Below are 20,465 nucleotides of genomic sequence, written 5' to 3' on the forward strand. Positions count from 1 at the left end.
ACCAATACCCATGGTATGAAGATTCATCAATAATTTCCTGGGCTAACTGTCCTGGCCTTGGTGTTCTGAAACTCAAGTTTAGATTTTTTTTTAAATGTATTTGAAATTAAAATGTAAAACAGGACTTCACCTAAATAATTCCACCAACCTAATCATAAGCCTGAAGGTTTTAGAAGTATCGGATTCCCTTCAACATTTAAGATAATTCCACAGTCCCTGATTTCACCCAGCCCATTATCCTACTTTGTTCCAAATCAGCATGTGGCATTCTTTCTCCTGACTGCAGTAAGTTATGGGCTAGAGTGACATGTCAGTATTTTCAGAACAGAATGAGTGCTGTATCACCTGTATCTCTGGCATTTTTATTTTCTCCTACGTGATGCATTAAAACCACAGACCTTTGTCACCAATAAGCTGAAAAAGCATTATTCAGCTCCGAGTAGTTTTTCTGGATGCTTCCTCTTTTTTTTTTTTTTTTTTTCTTTCTTTCTATAAATGTCAGTGCATAAAGAATGCAGGATTAAATATGATTTGTGCTATTGGTATTTTGTACATAAAGAATAACAGTTTGGTGGCAGTACAATATATTGGAGAAATTGACTCCTCCCAGCTGCGTTCTTCCTTATAATCTAGTTAAACATAAATAGATCTTCAAAACCCATTGTATACCTCTGTGGAGATCAGGGCAGGCCAACTCTTTGAAACAGTGATTAGTAAACTCAAACTTCAATAAATATTGGGAATTAGCATTGCAGCTATTCCTGTAATCTGACCATTGTTTACAACTATTTGTAAGCGTTAAAAATTATGCTCATTTTGTCTCACCTGAAAATTCTACTTAGAATTCTTCAAATTTTTTTGTTGCAGAATTTTTGAGTGGCTAATCACCTGGCAAAAAAACCAAACCAAAACCCAAAGTGAAATTCAGCAGTTTGTTAAGATTATGCAGGGTGGGCTGTTTTGTCCAATGATTTTATCTAGCATTTGTATGAAGAAGTACACTGGAAAATGTTTTACCTCAGTCAAGCATCTAGCTCTGCTTGTTGTGCTGCTTCTGAGGTCACAGAGCTCCAATTTTTCTGTGTCGTGGCATCCGATTCATAGTGACCTTGTTACAGACCTGTTTTAAAGGTTCTGCATGTCCCTCCCATGGTCAGCTTTATTTTACATTAACTAAAAAGAGAACCAAGTACATTGCGAGGAATTGTTGTCGGTGGTAGCCCCTTTTCCTGGACCTCTTTGCCCTGCCTTTTTCCGTGGTACCAGAGGTCACATTATTCCATGTCAATAAGTTTGCAGAGAAATCTAGCCTTTTTGTTGTGGTCATAAGCTGCTGTCTGTTGCTGAGCTCTAGCAAGCTGAGAATCTGCTCAATGGTAAATTGTGAGATTGCATAATTATGGCTTACACAACACGTACATACGCTTGCAAACAAACCGGGGAATTAGTCTGTAGGATGGATTAGGGAACTCTGCGTTGTACAGCTTTCATCGCTAGCATTCCCTGCGAAAGGAATTCCTGCTACTTAATTTAGTAACACATACATCTGATTTTCAGTTTTCTGGAGAAGGTGGGAAGGAACGTGGCTGGTTTTCCCCTGAGCTTAGGGATTTTTTGCTGTTGCCACTCTTAACGATTCTGAAAGGTGGTGACTTTCCCTGAGTCCACAGTCTTTTACCATCCTTGCTTGTCTGCATTCATGGGAGTGGTTTTCCACAACAATTGGCAATTACAGCTCTTATTTTAAATAACATGAAAATAAACCAGACTGCGCCCACTCCGGACTCTGCAGATGGGCAGTGTTTTGAATCCTGCTTGAATAATCACTGATACTAATTATAGAATTCGGGGAAGACGGCGTGGCTGCTGCACTGCCTCCGACCGGGGACTGGGGCGGGAGCGTGCGAGGCTGCACTGGGCGAGTGCTGTAGTCTTCCAGCACAAACTCAAATGCAGCAAATCAGAATAATTTCTCCATTGTGATTTCTGCTGTTTGCTTTGTCTCTGCTTTTCTTTGCCTTTGCTGCCCTTGCACTTCCAGTAAGGGAGCTTGTAACAGCAATGTAGTAAGTGCTTGAATGGCTGGAAAATCCTTTCATAGCAAAGAAGACGTGATTGTTACTTATTTATTTTATTTTTCGTTAATACAACTGGAATACAAATGGGGCTTCAATGCCTAAGGGCCTTGCATTCTTAGAGTAATTCCTTATGACATGTGTCAGACTCTGTTTTATTCAGGTGGGTGGTATGATATTAAACAATAAAGCAAGCTTGCATTTCTCTGCAACTGTATTTATATGCACACTCCCTGGCACAGAGGTGCTTATTAGTAGAATGTCATATCCTCACTGGCTATACCCAGCCTGAAACATTCTGCAAATACCGTGTGGGCCTTAAGAGAAATCATCTTAAATCAATCAGATAACCTAACGGCAGAGCGTCCTCTCTGACTTATCCTTTGTCCAAGCAAAGATGAGGCTGCAAGAGACGTTCCTTAAGTAATGCTTTAGACGAAACATTCGTGTCTGAATGGAATATCGATTTTCTAATTGCTGTGCTGCTGTTTAATGAGTCGTTAGTAGGGAGCAGTAGGAAAGCAAACTCAAGTGTGTTGCAAGCTAGCTTTGGTTTGCCTGTGCTAAACACACCCAGGGTGTTAATGTGTGAAATTCAACAAATAGAGTAAGGTGGAATTTCTTTTTTTTGCATGACATGGACATAGAGAGGGCAAATGAGACTCACCAATGGGACAGACTTTCTCACAAAGCACAAAACAGCCTTTCAGCTTCAGATATTCACGCTGCAGCTAGGGAGGAAAACAAATGCAAAGCAGTGGCATCTTACGCAGTAGTCCCCAGGAGGTGGGTCAGTCACTCCGAATCATCCCGCATGGTCTGTCTGAGCTCGTTCAGGCTCTCGAGTGTATAACGACAGTGTCTGTTCCTCAGCCACAGACAGCAGAGAAATATTTTTGTTTCCCTGGTCCATACGGGCTGCTGTATGAACGTGGTTAGATGGCCAGTCCCTCGTTCAGCCGTGGAGGCGGCTGGCCAGGGGTGCTGCCAGGGTGCACCCCTGGTGCCCAGCCTCACCCGCAGCCCTCAGCCCTGCTGCTGAGCCGAGATGGCCGCGGCGCTGCTGTGGGTGAGCACCCCATAGCTAAAAGCAGACCCCAGACCCTACACCTGGGTTCCCTCAGGCTGTGCAGCAGCTGCTGGATGCACCCGCCACCCTGCTTGCAGCCGAGGTCAGGTCTGAACGGGTGACCTTGATCTCCTTTGTGTCATCTCCTACAGCAGTGAAACACCCTGCCCGGGAGAGAAATGCACCTGACTGGTTTTCCTAAAGCCTGGAGTCAGGCGCTTTGGAAAGTAAAACGCAGCCTCTGTGGTGAAATATTTACCACAAATAATCGTCTTAAGACAATAGAAATAAGTATCAGCTATGCCACATCTAGCCAATACATGATATTTCTTAATATAGTTTCAGAAAATACGGTATATGTTTATGTGTTCAAACACATCCTCTTAGCAGAAAAATAGCTTCTTTATTTTTCTGAAGATTAAAATGCCAAATCAACTAATTACTTTTCTTTGAAAACCTCTACTACATAAAACACATACTCTCTCAGTGAACTAAATTGATTTATATTCAGCCATTAATTCTTTATAGCCCGTAATCTGCAGAACAACAAAGCTAGTTGGAAAATGTGTCCTATTAAGGGACAAACAGCTTTCTGAATAAGACAGAAATATGTTGGCACAGAAAAGAAATGTGGGTGCAGCTGAGGCTGGGGTGCCGCAGGGGCTGCGCTGGGGAACAGGTACGGGCTCGAGGGGCAGCCCTGGGAGAGCGTCCTGAGCCGCTGTACAAATTTCCTGTAAACTAAAACGGGAATTGTCCTGGCTAAGGTAACAGTGAGAGCAAGGTACGTGTCCACCCACAGGTAGGACAGTCCCTGTTACACATGTAGCAGTAAACGTGTACAGCTCTCTGTTTTTCACCCAATTATTGGGTGCTCTCCGGTGTTACTGCAGTTCAAGTGTATGTATGTAATTTAATTAGATGGTGTGACCTTTCCTTTTGGTGAGGCTTTTCCATTGGCTTAAGAACATTTGAAATTTCTCATAGTGCCTCCATTGGTCTCATTTGCATTATCCATGGAAGATATTTTTTTTGTTAGGAGAGTTTAGAAAACTAATAAAATTACGTTGGGCTTCTTCCAGTATGTGCGTCATTGACTGGAACTGAAATCTTGATAATGAAATTGGAATTCGCCTACCTCTGTTTTGGGGTAGTAATAAGATGATGATAGAATAAGCCAGGCATTAGGTACAAAACTGCTGGGTTTTGGCAAATGAATGAGATGTTATAAAAGATTGTGTCTGACAGGAGGATAGCTTGGACTACGTGTAGAGGTTGGAAGTGGAATTGGAGGCTGAGGGGATATGGGAGGCTCAGGGGGTGGGAGGGCGAGGGGTGGCTCAGAAGGGTGGGGGGCAAGAGCGTGGGAGGCCCCAGTGGTGTTGGATGCCCAGAGAGGGGAGGGCGAGAGCATGGGAGACCAGACCAGCGGAGGTTCCCGTTGGGGCAGCCTCGTGTGAATCCTGTGCGTGCCTCTCAGGTGTGGTGGCACTGGGGACTGGTTCTGCAGTGAACCCTGTCTCACTGCCAGGGAGGGTTTTGAATATTCAGGCACAAGCTGTGAGTCCTGGCGAGTCTGTGGATGTCAGGAAAGCCCCCCCATCCCTGCCCATGGCTGGGGGCTTGCCACCCTCCGGTGCTGCCACGCAACAGCCCGGGGGGCTGCGCAGCTGAAACCCAAATGCGCACAGGATCGGGACTTTTGCTACTAAACATCAGCAATAAATGCGTACATTTGAATGATGTTTCTCTCTTATGTTGGATTTTAGGTGAGATCGCAGGCTTTGCCTGCGAGGCTCTATTCGGTGTGTGTTTTTATGGAAATCTTCTGTTTGTTCCCCGAAATGGGAGTCTGTCAGACACTGAATAAATGCAGGCAGAGCTAGAAGGGAGGTGTTACAGCACAGGAAGCAGAGACGTAGTCTTAAACAAATTAAAAGGATGGTAATTAACCAAATGAATTTCATCCTGGAGATAATCAGACGAAAACATTTAGAAGGAAAATAATCCCAATTCTCAGAAAACAGTAATTAAAATATACTCATTTTTGGGAATGGTTAACAAGCTATATCGAAGGCAGCAAAGTAGAATAGAACCGTGATGCATGCTCATTATGCTGGCGTCTGACGAGGCCCTGATGTGTGATCCAAACATAGCCCCTCAACAGGATCACACTGAGTTTGGGAGACATCCCTGTCTGAATAAGTTCTTGAGAAGCTGAACGGAGCGTGGAGCACAGCCAGTTCTGTTACCTAGGTCAGTTGAGAGACAACAGAGGATGAATTTCATAACCATGTATTTAAAGGGTGTCAACAGTGGGGAGGTGAAAGAATTTAGGGTGGATAATTGACAGATAAACATGGGACGAGGTGGGCAGATGCAGGCATCCAGGCATCAGGAAATTACCTGCATATGCCAACATGTCATTCTGGAGCGGGCTGCCTGAAGAAGTAGTGAAAGCTCTCCAGTTACTGACATGGTCCTGGAGGATGTGCTGGAGGAGTCAACCACCCAACAGGTCTCTTCTGCTTTCCATTAGCACCTGAGGATCCTATTCAGGGGCTGAAAACAGGGAGATTTATGGGGAAAGGGAGGTCTGGGGGGAAGAGCGGGAGGGTGTATTGGTGCATATTGTTGGAACGTCCTAGCTTGGGTGCAGTGTTTCGTTTTCTAGCAAATGTTCCTAGGTGTGGTGGTCTTCGGTTTTTCCTTCGGGTTTTCTTGTATAAGCCTCAGATGTTGTCTTTCATGGACAAAATGAAAGGTGGGTCATGGCCACAAAATAACGACTCATGCCTATACATTGAAAGCTACAAAGTTTGTGGAAGTTTTAGGCTTTCTTACAGTTGGATCTATTGAGGAGGAAGCAGTTGGATAGAGAACAGAACTGGGGTGGAACAGAACCCTAAATTATTTGTTTTCCAGAGTAAAAACAATTCTTTATTCTTTTCAGGATTTAGTTCATGAAACAGTTACAGTGTCCAAGCCTTGTTGGGAGACTTACCTCTTTTGGGTTCTGGATGAGCAGATGCACCTTCTCTACTAAATATGGATAAATACTGTTTTTCTAGGAAAAACCCATCTGATCATAGCATATTGTGATTTGATATCTGTTTGCACACACAGTAATTCATATTGACCTAATTTATTATTGAAACTGCCAGTAGGTGAATCGATGGATTCATGAGAAGGCTAGTGTTTGGGTATTAATTTTATTTTCTTATAAAAATGCCTGCAGAGAGGACAAATCATGCTGGAATCTCTGGCAAACAGACCTTTCTAGGATTGCCCAGTCTTCCTCTGCCCAGTCAATGGACAGAGGATGGAGAACGCATTTGAAAGGAGTTCCACCCCCACGGGGTGCCCAGCAGACACACCAGAGGGTATCTAAAGGGAAGCAATGTCTGCCGCGCCTGATCTCGCTCAGATGTACTCAGTCCCATGCAAATAAACTAGATTAAACAAGATGCTCCTAGGATTATTAATGAACCTGAGATCCTTAAATTGCATATTAGGGGGGCTCTGTTGGATTAAGCCTTCAGCACATCACAATGCTCTTATCTAGATTTCATCTGCATGCAATAAAATTAATAAAAACTGAATTAGAAAGAAAACGTCAATAGAAATCACATAAATCAGAAGCAGATTTATAATTCCTAATAATTACTGCCTTCTCAAAGTTTATATTTTTTGTTACCCTCACCCAAACTAAAAATGTTTAATTTTACATTTACATTCCTAGTCTTGCATCATCTAAATGTGGCCTTCCTTAACAGTTTAGCTGTCTGGGTGCTTTACTATAGCCTGTGTTCTTGCCTAACAACAAGAGAATTACTGATTTATTTTTTTTTTTTTTAAGAAGCAAATGGCTATTTCTTTCATACTACATTTGCTTGTTGGCTCAACAAGAACACAGGTTGAGGCAGTGTGTGTGCATCGCGGTGGGTTGCCGGCCTCTAGGGCTGGGGCAGCAGCTTTGCCACCAGCACTGGGCTCTGTCATACAACTCAGTTGCTATTTTTAAAACCTGTGAGCATTGTGCATGCCAGGGACTTGTCATGGCCTGAACATGTTAAAATGGGGCATTTCGTCTAGCGGGTTGCTTCCTACGATATTCAACATTCTAGAGGTTTACTCTATTCATTAAGGCTCTCCAGAGAAAATTGTTCGCTAGTGGAGTACCTCGGTGGTGATCCGAAATGTGGTGCAGAGAGAGGAACTGACTGCGGGGACTGAAGATTATACTGGACATGGGAAATAAATAGTATGAGAACCAGCCTGGAAAAGTGGGCTAGTAACTGACACCACAGATACCGCTACATAACAAAGCCTGTGCTTCCCATTCTTGATCCTTTCCTCCAAGCTATCCGTCAGTCAGAAGGCTGTAGAATACCAAACAGCTTTAAAAAATGTCAAGCTTAAAAGTAACATTTAATGAATAAGAATTCTGTGCTCTTGAAATAAATAAATAGCCCATTTTCCATCTGTATCTGCAGCGCATTGCTCCTTGCAACCTTTTGTTATAGAGGTACTTTTTTAGTCTGGCATGTTTTCCCTTTCCCCAGCTAATTATGTTCAGTTTCAAGTAGGTGCTCTGGATTAACAAGTGACTATCATTGAGGAAGTCAGAGTCGGGAGGGATACAGAGTTTCATGAAACCCTTTGTGACCTTGGAATGTAGCAGACATTTATTTATTTTTTTTTTAAGTTCGACTTCTTCAAAAGGAGACCTTCAGCCCTTCTCAGATTGAGCCATCTCTATATTGCAGTCATTAAAGATTCAGTAGTACCTTTTAAGTCCATGTTAGGAAATTCAAATTTCTCAATTTAGTAAAGTTGTGTCTCTTTTTCAAGTACTATACTGCTCATTTTTGAAGGTCTTCCAGGATTTCCAGTGGCTTCTCGCAAAGCAAGAGCCAGAATATGTTGTTTTAATCTAAATCTCAGTGCAACAGGGCTGCATGTATTCAGTGGTTGAACTGTCTACAAAGGTAAAAATGTCACGTAGGTAAGAAGGAGCCCCTCAGGTGACCAGTGTCTTTCTGCGGTGCTGCTGAAGTCCTTTTTGAGCATGGTTTGCTTATTTATCTCTTATTTATTTATTTCTATATTTGGGATTGGACCAGAAGCAGAAGTCTCTTCTCTCCAAGGGCTCATAGCTTTTTAATGTTGAAGGTTGAACCTGCTAGTCATGCTGAGCTAAACTGCAGTGTACTTTGAAATCTGCTTCAAGGTCTGAACTTTGTTAAATGGCCCTTTCTCTATTTATTGTTATAGCAGGAAAAGTCTAAGCCTCTGAGTGGATTCATAGTCACACTTTAATTAATCATATTTTTACAGCATGCTGCCAGCAACTGTCAAGAGGAAGGAGATGCCTCTAATCCAAATTCATGACAACAAAAAATAAATGCACTAGAAATATCCCCAGCCAATAAACAGACTCATCCTCTAAGAAGTAATACCCTTCCCGCAAACCAAACTCAGAAAAAAACCTGATGTGAAGCAGATTTCTTCTGCTCTCAGTCCCAACCAAACAAGGTACTTTTGCTCAGCAGGAATGAGCGCCAGCAGCAGTGCGCTCCAGGGGCCGCGCAGGAGCACAAGTGGAAGTGTAGGTGGTGAAAAGGAAAACTCTTTGGCAAGGAAATAGATTTAAGTTTCAGCCTCCCCAAAAGGATCACTCTGAAGAGCAAAGGGTGGGGAGCGGGAACAGGAACAGGATCTTGGAAAGATCTGACACACTTTGAAATCCCATCTCAGGCTACAGTAAACTACAGAAATTCATTGACAATATATGTGTGGGGACAAAAATAACCCTTTTGTTGCTGCATGTGGGGCTGCACATTTCTCAAGGCTAACACTTTCTAGAAGACGGACAATGGGCACAGCAAGCTCTGACAGACTGAGGTTCTGTGAGAGAGGCAGGGTGGCAGAGGCGGAGAAATGGCTGAAGCCATGTTTGGGATGATGGGTTTGGATCTTCCATAGTTTTAGAAGCGTTCAGGAAAGGACAAGCAATTCACTTTCCCTCACTGTGCTCCAGCTGGCTTGGCACACAAGGGAAAAGTACTGACTTGGTAAAGGATGATGAATCATTTTTCTCCAATCAACAGGGTGTGTTTGACTCGCCTGTATTTTGGGGTTGGATTTTTTTTGTTTACTAGTTAATATTAACGCGTCTGTTTTGAGAATAGTTTATCATGGTTTATTTTCATTCTTTCCTTCTTCCTGATTGAGAGTCAGGGTGAGTATAAAGCAGCTGAGAAAGAGCAGGGATTAGGAGCAAAACGCCTGAGTGCCTGTTATTTTTTTACACCTTAAGATGTCGGCGAAGTTACCAGGGATGCAGGGCTTCCCTACAGCTCAGGGTGGCATAAGCTGACTCAAGAGCAGTGCAGGTAGGGTGGTGGGCAAAACCTGCCCTCCGAGCCCCACACTTATGGCAAGTTGGTTTGAATTAGCGTGGTGGAGAGCTACAGGACATGCCGTGGCCCTTAGAGATGTGGAGGGGAGAGAATGAGACTTGCCTGGTCAGGCCAGGTGGCGAATGCCCGTGAGGGAGGAAGGAGGACGGGCAGCTCCAGGCAGTTCTTTCAGGACCAACAGCTTTTCCGTGCTGCCGGCTGGTGCCACCACCCGCCCGTCTCACCCGTTATTAACAGTGTGAGAGAAGTGGAGCTTTGGGGGTGGGCGACACTGTGTGCTAACAAAAGAGAAAAAGCAAAGGGGGGACTGACTGCTGGATCTGGCCAGGCTGCAGCGGGGGAGGAGGGAATCGGTTTGTGTGACTGCGAAGAGCGACGTTACCATTGTCAGTGCTCATAACTCTTCTGTGACTAAGCACAAGTTATCTCTCTCCGGGGCTTTCACCAGTGCTAAAACCCAATTAAACCGTGTTAAAAGAAACCTCCCAAGAGCTGACAGCAAAAATATATTGGCCTCCTCTGGCAAATGTTGGTGCTGTCGTTGGAATGCAGTGCTTTTATTTCCATTCTGTCGGGGTGCCCGGTGCCACTGCCCGTGCTTTGCTGCCTGTTTTGCCCACCCGGGGGGAGCCAGCAGACCTTGCCTGTGCTGGCGTGTTCGTCTGGTTTTCCACCTGTCTCCGTGACACTGCAAAGCTGGTGTTCCCCAGAGCTCGTCCCATTAGACTTTCCCTTTCATGCCTGTCACTGCTACTGGCCTCTCAGTGTGCTCCAGAAAATCCCAGATATGTTTTTTCTGCCTCTTTCTGAGTGGTTTCATTTATTATTTATTAATGACATCCAGAGGACACAGTAGTGACAGATACTGTTACAATGACTGCAGTAAAACTGTGCTTATACTAAGTTACTGGGAAGATAATACATTCATTGGACAGGCTCTGGCGTTAACTCTGTGTAGTTTTGGTCTTCCTTGTCATACGGGAATATTTTTTTATGAACTTTAAAGAAAAAAAAGAGAAAAGAAGGCGACTTGACAGGGATTAAATTAGGAACAACAACAACAAAAAAGCAGGCATTTCTGATCTCCCTGTGGAGATGACAGTAGAGCTTGGTCTCATACATCCCTTGGCCTTCCTCTTAGCCTGCAACACTGAGAGAAGGTTAACACTGACTGTGGCTGCCTGTCCTCCTAGCTGGGGCCTCCAGCTTAACTCTTACCAGCCACTCTCTAGCATCCACCACAGAGTCTGACTCCACTGCCTGACATGGCAAAGTGCCTTCGCCTCATTGCAGTCACCTTCATGCCACAGGGCTGCTCTCAACCCTCTCTTTGTGCATCCTGAGTGTTTAGCAGACTGGTGAAGGCGATGGGCTGACACAAAAGGCAGCACAGGTCTGCTCAGAGCAGACATCTACTGACACCTTCCTTTTGTACCCACTCACAGCCTGTTACTACTGCTTCTGCGCATCAGTGTAGAAACTCAAGTGCCCCTGATCCCTCCCAGCTGCTGAGCTCCTTCCCAGTAAACAGCCTGTGGTATTCCCAGGGTGATGGACGGTCCCCCTTCATGACAGCAAAGCAGCTGACAGCGCAATTCAGCCAGAAAACTGAAGCTACGTCCGTGCCTCTCGCAGTCTGTTCCTCTACCCTTCAAGTCAATGGCAGCTTTGTCATTGACTTCAGGAGTGTCAGGTTTGAAGCATTAATACCCCAGTGACCCAGGAGGACTGTCGTGGCTTGAATGCAGCCAGGGGCCTTTGAAACTTTGCTTTTGGGGATGTATCCGAGAGATTAATCATAGTCACAATAGACATGGAGGTCTTTGTGGACTGCCACAAGCTGTGATGTGCCAGACTGAACATCCAGGTTGTTTGCAGTCTTCAAACACTTTGTTTCAGAGACTTGCTCTCCTGCAATATTAGTCTTGGCTGGAGCAACAGGACAGTATCGCTCACACAGCCGCAGCGTGCCAGTGCTCTGAACGGGTGACGGGGCAGCGCCGACTGAGACTGGAAGGGATTGCATGTGGATGCTGGAGTTCATACAGGCAGGTAGGAGGTGGGCTGGAGAGGCTGTGTGTGATGTACTTGCTGTAGCAGCTCCTCAGCTTTCCAGAACATACCCTGATTCACGTCAATGCTACCAACATCCCTCATCTTCATAAAATTGTATTTTGTAGCTTTGACATGCTTTGAGTTTTCACTAGTCAAAAGCCATGGTTCTATTTCTCTCCTTCCTTCTATTTTTCCCCTTTTTGTGTAAGGAAAAAGTTGGAAAATGTCTTTAAATGAGTTCATTGGATAGGTATAGACAGAAAAAGCCTCCTATATTATCAATTAAAGTAGCAAAACCAGGGTTTTAGGACCTTTTTTCACCCAGTCTTAGAGGTAAGCATCCTAATCTCTATGGCATAGTGAAATATGCATAGAGATATTTTTAAACTTTTGGTTACTATTATTATTGTCTCTTTCGTCTTTGCAGTGGTATGGTAACAAGTGTCAAACTAAAAGGCTGCGATGCATTTTCTCACATAAAGAATAGTTTTCTTCTGTGAATGTTACATAAGTTATATTTAACCCGGATAGAACGATACGCTGAAAGACAATACTGGTGACGTCCCCTGGTGAGAACATTCATACAATGCAGCCAGTGCTGAAGTATTGGGGTCCTCCTGTGGGGCCAGGCTGTGCAGCCGCCAGCCGCACCTGCCCCTGCGGCAGAGGTGAGACACTTCTTTGGAGGCTGGAGCTAGGGAGTGAGGACACAGCTCCGGAGCCTGTTGTGCCTGGGGTGCAGCAGCCTGGGCAGGGGAGAGGGGCAGCTGCTTCAAAGAAGGAGTTCATGGTATCCTTCCCATGGCTGCCAGTGCTCCAGGCAGCAGGGCTCTTGCCTGTTACCATTTAGAAAATGGTGTTTGATCCGATCCACTTGCCTCCATTTGCCTTTTCCTGTGAAGTTCTAGTTTAATGACTTCAGAAACATCTGTAAACTTCAAATTTTCAAGTAGAATTTGAAAATAGTGCCTTGACTTTCAGGTATGCGGATGCATGTGAAAGATCCATGTGAGCTTTAGGGTATTTCCTTCTTTTTAAATTAACTGACTCGTATAGAAATAAATATTTTTTTTGTGTGTTCTATTTTTTGGATGAGGATGGGTTTAGGTTTTGGGTTTTAAAATCTTTTAAGCTATTTGCCAGTGCCAGTTATGTTTTTTAATTAGTCTCCTTGTCTGAGGACTTCATCCCATCTGATTTTCAGTGCTGGCAGTGTCAGCTCCCATTAGAAATACGGAGTCTGGCATGGAGTCTCACATTCACTTGAACAGCTTCAGCTTGCCGTATTGAGGAATGCAGTGCCTTGATGCTGGAAAGGACTGCTAGGAGCAGATACAGATGCTTTTAAAAATGTTCCCTCTCTAGGTTTTTTAGAGCAGATAAATTCCCTCCAGTGCAGAGGGCTCGTGTGTAGTCACAGATCTGGTGAGTCTGCCCGGTGGGAGTAGGGGATGGGATGAAGGAGTCAGCAGTGGGTTTAAGTGGGCTTTGAGCCCTGCACGGGGCTTATGCTAGCTCTCCGCACAGGCACAATTCTCATTCTCATGCCTTTCAAGGGATTTGCCTGTTTGTTTCCTCAGAGCTGCTGGAGCGCATTCCCCACCGTAGGTCAGGGTGTTCTTTATTGAGTTACATGAAAAAGTTGGACAGGTAATAACAAAATTTGGCCAGGGTGCATTACACGGGGTTTACTCAAGCAGTACTCTGCTATATCTGCACCACTTTCTTGCCTACTTTTTTTTTTTTTTTTTTTTTTGGTTTTCTACAAGTAAATTATCTCCAATCCCAACCAGATGTAATTTTCCTTACACTTTTACCTGGGGCCAGAAAATGAAAACTTCCCATTCTTCCTAGGGTAAGTGAAACTTTGCAGTCCTTCACCATGGAAACAGAATTAGTGTTTAATTAGTGTTTAATAGTGTTTGACTTCCCTCAAAGTCCAGATGCTCTGTTTGCACATGATTTTTTGGGGAAAGCTGCACCCTTACATCTCTCCTCGTTGTGGTCAAGGCAGAAAGGAGGCTGATAGCATGGAGGGTGGCCAGACAGCCAGGAATATTGCTGTCTGTTAGGGATTACCAAGGACTGTATCGCAGTCAGCTGTATATATCAGCAAGTTATTGATCCTGCTTCTGTGCACAGAACCTTCTTGCAGCACACCCAGACAATCATACCATGCCTACTAAGATACACAACAGGGAAATCCTCCCCAGTAGTGCTTTTGATCATTAGTTTCTTCGGGGCCGCCAATGTCATTTTAACTGAGCCAGTGGGTGAGACCACAGATAATCAAACCAGTATATCATGTAAACTGTACTGGCCAGGGCTGGCTGGCTGCTGCCTGTCTGCAGCATCCTCTGTTCTGACAACACAAAGATGAGTGGAGCTCTGTACCAACACCCTCTGTGTGCACAGCACGGTGCGCTCCACCTCACTGCCTTCTGCCCGCTTAACAAATTGCACTAATTGTCCAGTTAAACACACTTGGGAATTGGGATACGCCCTGCGCAGGGGAAAACACTACAGCCACCATCTGTGTGTCTGTATGCCCCTCTGCTTCCAGAAGCTGTCAGTGGAGTCTGCTTTGAATAATTCAGACTCTGAGCTGCAGTTTGTAAGATAAAGGAAAATAAAAAGTGCCTGTAGCCGGCTGCAGCGGCAGTAACTCTTTCTACAAAAGTTCAATATCCAGCAATTGCCTTTAGGAGTGAGCTGGACAGTCAGAGTCCCCCACGCCTCTGCTGGCTTCATGCCGGGTTTGTGTGGCACGTCGCTGTGACACACCTGCATGCAAATGCTCACGCTGGAGGCTCGGTGCTGCTGGTGCATTTGTCCGAGCTCAGGGTTTCCCCCATTGCTTCCCCTCAGTGGTCTGTGTCACTCCACAGGGGAACTGGTGCTGGTAAGAGCTGAGGGAATGTGAAAGTGTGGGAGATCTGAGCTAAGCTCATTTGTGGTTCCTCTCTGGGAACTTCTTAAACTAGTGTGATTTTACAAACTTGCATACGGTGCTGTGTAACCAAACCAGTGTGCCAGAAGAGCAGAGAGAGAAGGAAGACCTGATGACTTTGAAGAAAAGTCAAGACTGAGGGACTGCAGTGCAGAATCTACCCCGCCGCTTCTTTTCCTTCATTTGAATCTGTGGATACCCATCACAATATTTTTCTGAGCAGTATTTCACTTCATTAGTTTGTATTGTTAACTGTGAAAGTCCTGTCAGTTTTTATCTATTGTTTCCTGCCAAGTGCTTTAAACAATCAGAGCTAAATTATACAGCTATTTCCTTAAGCAGCCAAATGGCAGTCCGTTGATAGTCATTCAGTTGCACGAGATTAAAATAGATAAGTTGCAAGATAAATAGCAGGTTGAGGAGTTCCTCTGGTGTGCATTAGCAAGAGGATCCTGCCTCGTCGCTTGACAGCTGCCCTCACCAGGACACCTCTGGCTCAGTGCCTTGCTGCTCCTGGCTGCCCTTCCTTCCCTGCCTCCACCTCCACCCCGGGGGGCTGCCCCCCACGGGCTGCAGGACGGGAGGCAGTTTTCCCATGTCGTCTGGCTTGCTGTGCTGCGGAGAACCCTGTACGGTTCTGTACAGGGTTAAAGTATGTTCCTAGGGTAAAGTGATGAGGCAGAAAAAGTCTTCAAGGCTGCTGAGCCATTCCCATCAGGAGCAGGAATTTTCGGGGGGGGGGGGGGGGGGGGGGCGGGCGGGCATGGTTTCATTCCCCGTCACAAGCGAAGGGGTACGGGCAAGCCATTAGCCTTGATTCGCTGAAGTGCTTCTCTTCGGGAAGGCATTAAGCCTGTGCCTAAGTGTTCTGCTAAATAGAGGAGACCTTATTGCGAGAAACTTTAAAGGCACATTTTACAGCTTAAATCTGCCTCTCAAATGGGACTTGCTGACAGAAATAAAGGGAATAACAGACTGATGCGTGCAGAGTTGTCTCATGATTTTTGAAACATAAGGTCATCGTTTACAAACTTGGCTCCTTCAAGTTAGGCTTGCAAATGCTTATGTAGGTACATAAATAATGGCCTACTTTTCTGGAATGCTGAATCCATTAAAATCAGTGGATGTTCTGCATCTCTGAATAAAATGTCACTTATTCTGCTAGCTAATTTTAGATACCCAAACCCAGAAACTTTGATCTAAAAGGAAAAGATCTTTTTAAACGCTGCTGGATTTTTGCCATGCTTCTGGAACACTGAGCTCCATGGCACATGGTGAAGGCCTGGCCTTCAGGAGAATTCAGAGGGAAGCTGGACTGAGCCCTGCATGAAGAATTCGTCTGGAATCACCTTAGAAGGAAGAACATAGTTTGTGGAGTGCGAAGTGCACATGAAGCTGTTTGCTCTCAGTTCACAGCCTAGGCTGAGGGCAAAGTGAAAGTATCAAGCAAAACAGCAAGTCAAAGCATGCCGTAAAAATCTCTCCATGGGATCAGTAATTCCTGTAAAGGCATTTTTGAAATCGTCACGTTGGTCAGGCCAGATACAATCTCTGTGCATTGTCCCTTGCAAAAAAGTTGCCAGGTCATGACTTGTTTTCTTGCTCAGTCTGAACAGTGCTGGTAATGTCAGCGTGGTCTCAGTAAAATGAAGCAAGAGGTTTGTCACATGCTTGAGTCTTCAGTTTTATAGCACTAAATGTAAAAAAAGGAGAGAGACGTGTACCCTTTGTCCTGTGAGGTCATTGATCTTCATTGCCTGTGACTGCTCTGCGTGGTAGCTGCGTGGGCTTCTCTTGCCCTGCAGAACACTGAGTCTGAAAGTCTGCAGCAGGGACTCGTCTTCTAATGTATGCTCTCTCCTAAAAGAGAGACCTTTTCTGTTTAGCATTTGTGTCTTGCATTTGATCCACAAGTTTGTGCTGCTGCTCTGATCATGTCATAGGTACCCCTTCTGAAGCCTCTCAAGCCACCCAACTTGTCTAGCATCACATCCAAGCTGCCTTTCCCCTGCCCTTTCCAGCCTCAACAAATTTTCCACAGTGTGTATCCTGAGCTCCTAGGTAGCATTCAATCTTCTCCCTTATAATTTCCTTTATTTCCTTACCTGACTCTGGGTTTTATGTCATCTTTGGGCCTTTTTGTCTGACAGTGCCTATATTTAGAGACTGTGGCCTGTCCCTTCCGCTGACAGCACTCTCCATTTCCCAGGCTTTGGTCATTCCCCTGCCCCTGCTCCAAGTTGTCCCTGGATAACCATTTCTCCTCTCTGGGTCTTCTAGACCTGATCTCCTTCACTCGCCTGTGTCTGTCCTGGCGAGTTTTGTTCCTTTTCATGTCACCTGATGGCCAGTTAGACTCATGTCCAGTGGTCTTGTCTCTTCTGGCTTGCAAAACACCCGCTGTGAAGAGGAAAGGCCACTAACACCGTGTCGCAATGTACTTGTCTGCTCCTGCACAGTGAAATTGGTGAAATGCTCCACTGATGTCAGCAGTAAAAGTTTTCAGCAAATTCTTAATTTACTAAGTACTTCCAGATTAAGGAAGAACGTGGAATGGCTTACGTGCACAAAATATTCAAAGGCCAGAGGGAGGTTGCAAAAAAGTATTCTTTTGAATACAATTATTTTCCAAGAGAACAAAAAAAACCACTTTTTTTTTTGTTTTTAAACTGGGTCAACACTACAACTGCAGCACTCAGCCATTTTACATACGACACGATCACCCACTCTGTTTATCTTTAGGCAATATGCTCTTGCAAACTGCCAATTAATTGCATATTTGGTGCCTGCTCTCTACCAGCATCCTGGATAAACACGGTGAAGCCAATCAGAGGGAACTGCTCTTGGCTGCGAGGGGAAGGAAATCTGTCATTGTCTCAGCCTTGTTATCTGCAGCCGAGGCAGACTTCGAGCAGGCAGTGTTCTGCTTGTAAACACCCTCTTTAGACACCTTCCAATTTACATAGATGGCATGTCATCCATTGTATGCGGCACTACCTGAAGACTTTTAAATAATTGCTTTCCAAAATATTAGATGCAGATTGTCCTTGATAAAAGGCAAGGGCCATCAATGCTAGTAAAATGTGGTAAGCAAAGTCCTTCAAATGAAAAGGTAAAGCTGAGTCCAAACAAATACAAGAGAGAGATAAGGGGAGAACGGGATATTGAGACTCAGTCCATAGCGAGCTCTGCTCAGAGGGACCTTCCTGTGGATTTTATCTGGATTGCTCTTTGGAAGGTCTGGGGGCAGGTCTGGTTGTGACATGGCCTTTTCAGAAAGGTCCAGCCTGTTGATGTTAGCCCAGGGGTGCTTTCTCCTCCACTCTAAGCTGGAAGTGTTTCCCATGCCATGCAAGAGTCATCGTTGCTTCAGTCTGTGTCTGGACAAAACAATAAACCGTAGCAAATAATCTGCATTGCATGCAGGTTCTTCTTCCTTCGTCTCTGATTTCTGTGACTACTGAAATCCCAAAAGAACGTGCTGGAGAGATGATCCTTCCTTGGTTTTGGATGTGCTACAGCCTAGCAGGTCTTCTCTCTTTCTTTATTTCTATCATGCTCTGAAACTAAGTGACTTCAAAAGAGGCTCAGCTGAATCTACAGTGGCTACAGAGAGCTGGGACAAAATCTTCTCCTAGGGCAATCCTCAAGAGGTTTTTAAACTGCCATCTTGACATTGAGTTATTGTAAATTAACTGTTGCTTCCAGGCAAGGAATGATGAATGGTCTGAAATGAAGAGATAAGCGTGCATATGGATACATTCTCCCAGGCTCTCATGGACCTTCTGTGTTACTGGCAGCTGGGAATAATTCCTAAAATAGGGAATATTTGGTGCTGGGTCAGTTCTTATTTTAATATCCCCATGTATATAGAGAATAAATGAGTGGAATTAGTTCGAAACAGTGTTAATATAAAAGAAAAGCAATCTCCTTGTGTCTTATAACAATACAGACACACATATTTGGGTGGGCTTTTGTTTGCTTGCTTAGCTGTTCTTTTTTACCAGCCTTATCTTAGATTGTCCATGTTTTAATTGTGTCATTTAATATTTACCTACTAGTAGTACCCTAAGGCCATAAGTTGAGTACTGACGTGCCTGTCTGATGGTTTGATAGCACAGCCAAACCAGAATTGGTGTGAGCAAGGAAGGGATCCCAGGGAATGGGAGGCTTGCAGTGAGCCTGCGAGGGCTGCTTCATACTCGAACCCTGCTCTTACTGAATCAGTAAGAACATAGCTACTGGACTTCAGTGAAAGTGGGATTTGGCCTGCAGACACCAAACACATGCTTCATCATGGGTACTGCAAAAACTGTTTCATTCTTATCCCTCAGTTTTGGGTAGCATGATTTCTGGTGCAAGAACAACCAAGTTCAGGTGAAAAGTGATCCAGACTGAAAGGAGTGCATCCCTGCGCATCCTGAGAGCCAGCTGTGCAAATTGCTCTTGGGAGATTAGAAAGATGCTTGTTTGCATTGGAGTGATAGTGAAATACATGTTATGATTATTCACAAGTCGCAGGCAAGCTGTTAGCATAAGGTTGGGACACCGAACAGAGATGTAATAGAAAACATCCATGCAGTTCGCACTTCTGTTTACTTCTCTCGATACAAACACGCCCAGAAAAAGTAGCAGGTCCCTTGCTCAGTGCTTTCCTGAAGCACAGTGAGCCCTGGTTCCTGGCAGATGTGTTCTGTTCCCTTTCACATTAACTCAGGGAATGGTACAAACAGCTGAAATAGATATTCTGACCATCCTCACTGTTTGTGGTCATCACCAGAGCAGCAAATCTAAACATTTGCTGTCAAAGATGAGCAAAAACCACTGCCTCAAGGAGGATGTGTTTTGGGAAAGGGGGAAGGCACAGAGAGTTGTGGGAACTTGGAACAAATTATTCAGGGTGGGTTTTTTTTTCTTTTATTTCTGTAACGTGCCAGAATTTTCTCATTGACAGGGTGAAATAAAATCTGTTGGACTGAGGCTGCTTACTAGGTCACTGGTGGAGTATTGTAATACTGAAATACAGTGGAGATGAGATACATATGTGGCTGTCAGGGGCTAGAGTTTATTATCACATTGGGTAGGGCTAATAATGAAAGTTTGGGTTTCAAGAGGATTTGAGGAGAATGTATATTAATTCCTATACGCCTGGATTGTGGACATATTCCTGTACACCCGGACGTTTTTCTACAATTTAAAATGTGAATTGTAAATACCAATAGAAGGAGGCTGCAAGCTAAACTGACAGCATTTGTAGTTTCAGCTTTAAAAATTAACTGCTTTCAGGAAGCAATAAAGATCAGAGCTGCCCGGTCCTGATGCAGCTGCCTATGAACGCCTGCTGACATTGCCGTGACGGGCTTCAAGAGCCGCGTGTCCCGGGGAGGGTTTGGGAACATGCACTCCTCTAGTGGGACCAGCATTTGCCCAGCAGTGTCCAGTCTTCGGCATTGTCAGCTGGCTCAGTGTCCCCGCTAGGGATGGTGAATCCGTGACGTTCTGGAAGCAATGGGAGCCTGTTACTGAATAAATGAAGTAGAAATCTTAAAATTAATCGGCGGCGCAGAGAGAGGAGCCTGTGTGTATGGGCAACTCGCTTCTTACCTGTATGTTTGCTGTAGTGCGCTAATTATGGATGAGAAAGAAAAATGCTAGATGAAGTTTAATTAGGAACGAGCTGCTTTGTCATGTAAACTTGGAGTGCAGTGCAGTTTCTGTAGCTGGATGGCAGCCAGCACCTGTGTGAGCTCCCAGGCAGCAGGGAAGGGGCTGGGAGCAGATGCCTCTCCTCCACAGCAGCGAGCCTCCAGGAAGGGTTTGAATTACAAAGGAAGGGAAGGGGCTGAGCTTCCCTGCCCCCCACCTCCCTTCACAAAGGGCAATAGTCGGTT

General features: G+C 44.8%; 1 protein-coding gene across 6 annotated transcripts in view; it reads left to right on the top strand.

The window, feature by feature from the left end:
• LOC119153247 (DAB2 interacting protein) overlaps window positions 1-20,465 on the top strand; it is a 210,515-nt gene that overhangs the window by 103,102 nt on the left and 86,948 nt on the right. The gene's annotated exons all lie outside the window — the stretch shown is intronic.

The sequence above is a fragment of the Falco rusticolus genome, chromosome 9 (assembly GCF_015220075.1).
Source record: "Falco rusticolus isolate bFalRus1 chromosome 9, bFalRus1.pri, whole genome shotgun sequence".
NCBI lineage: Eukaryota > Metazoa > Chordata > Aves > Falconiformes > Falconidae > Falco > Falco rusticolus.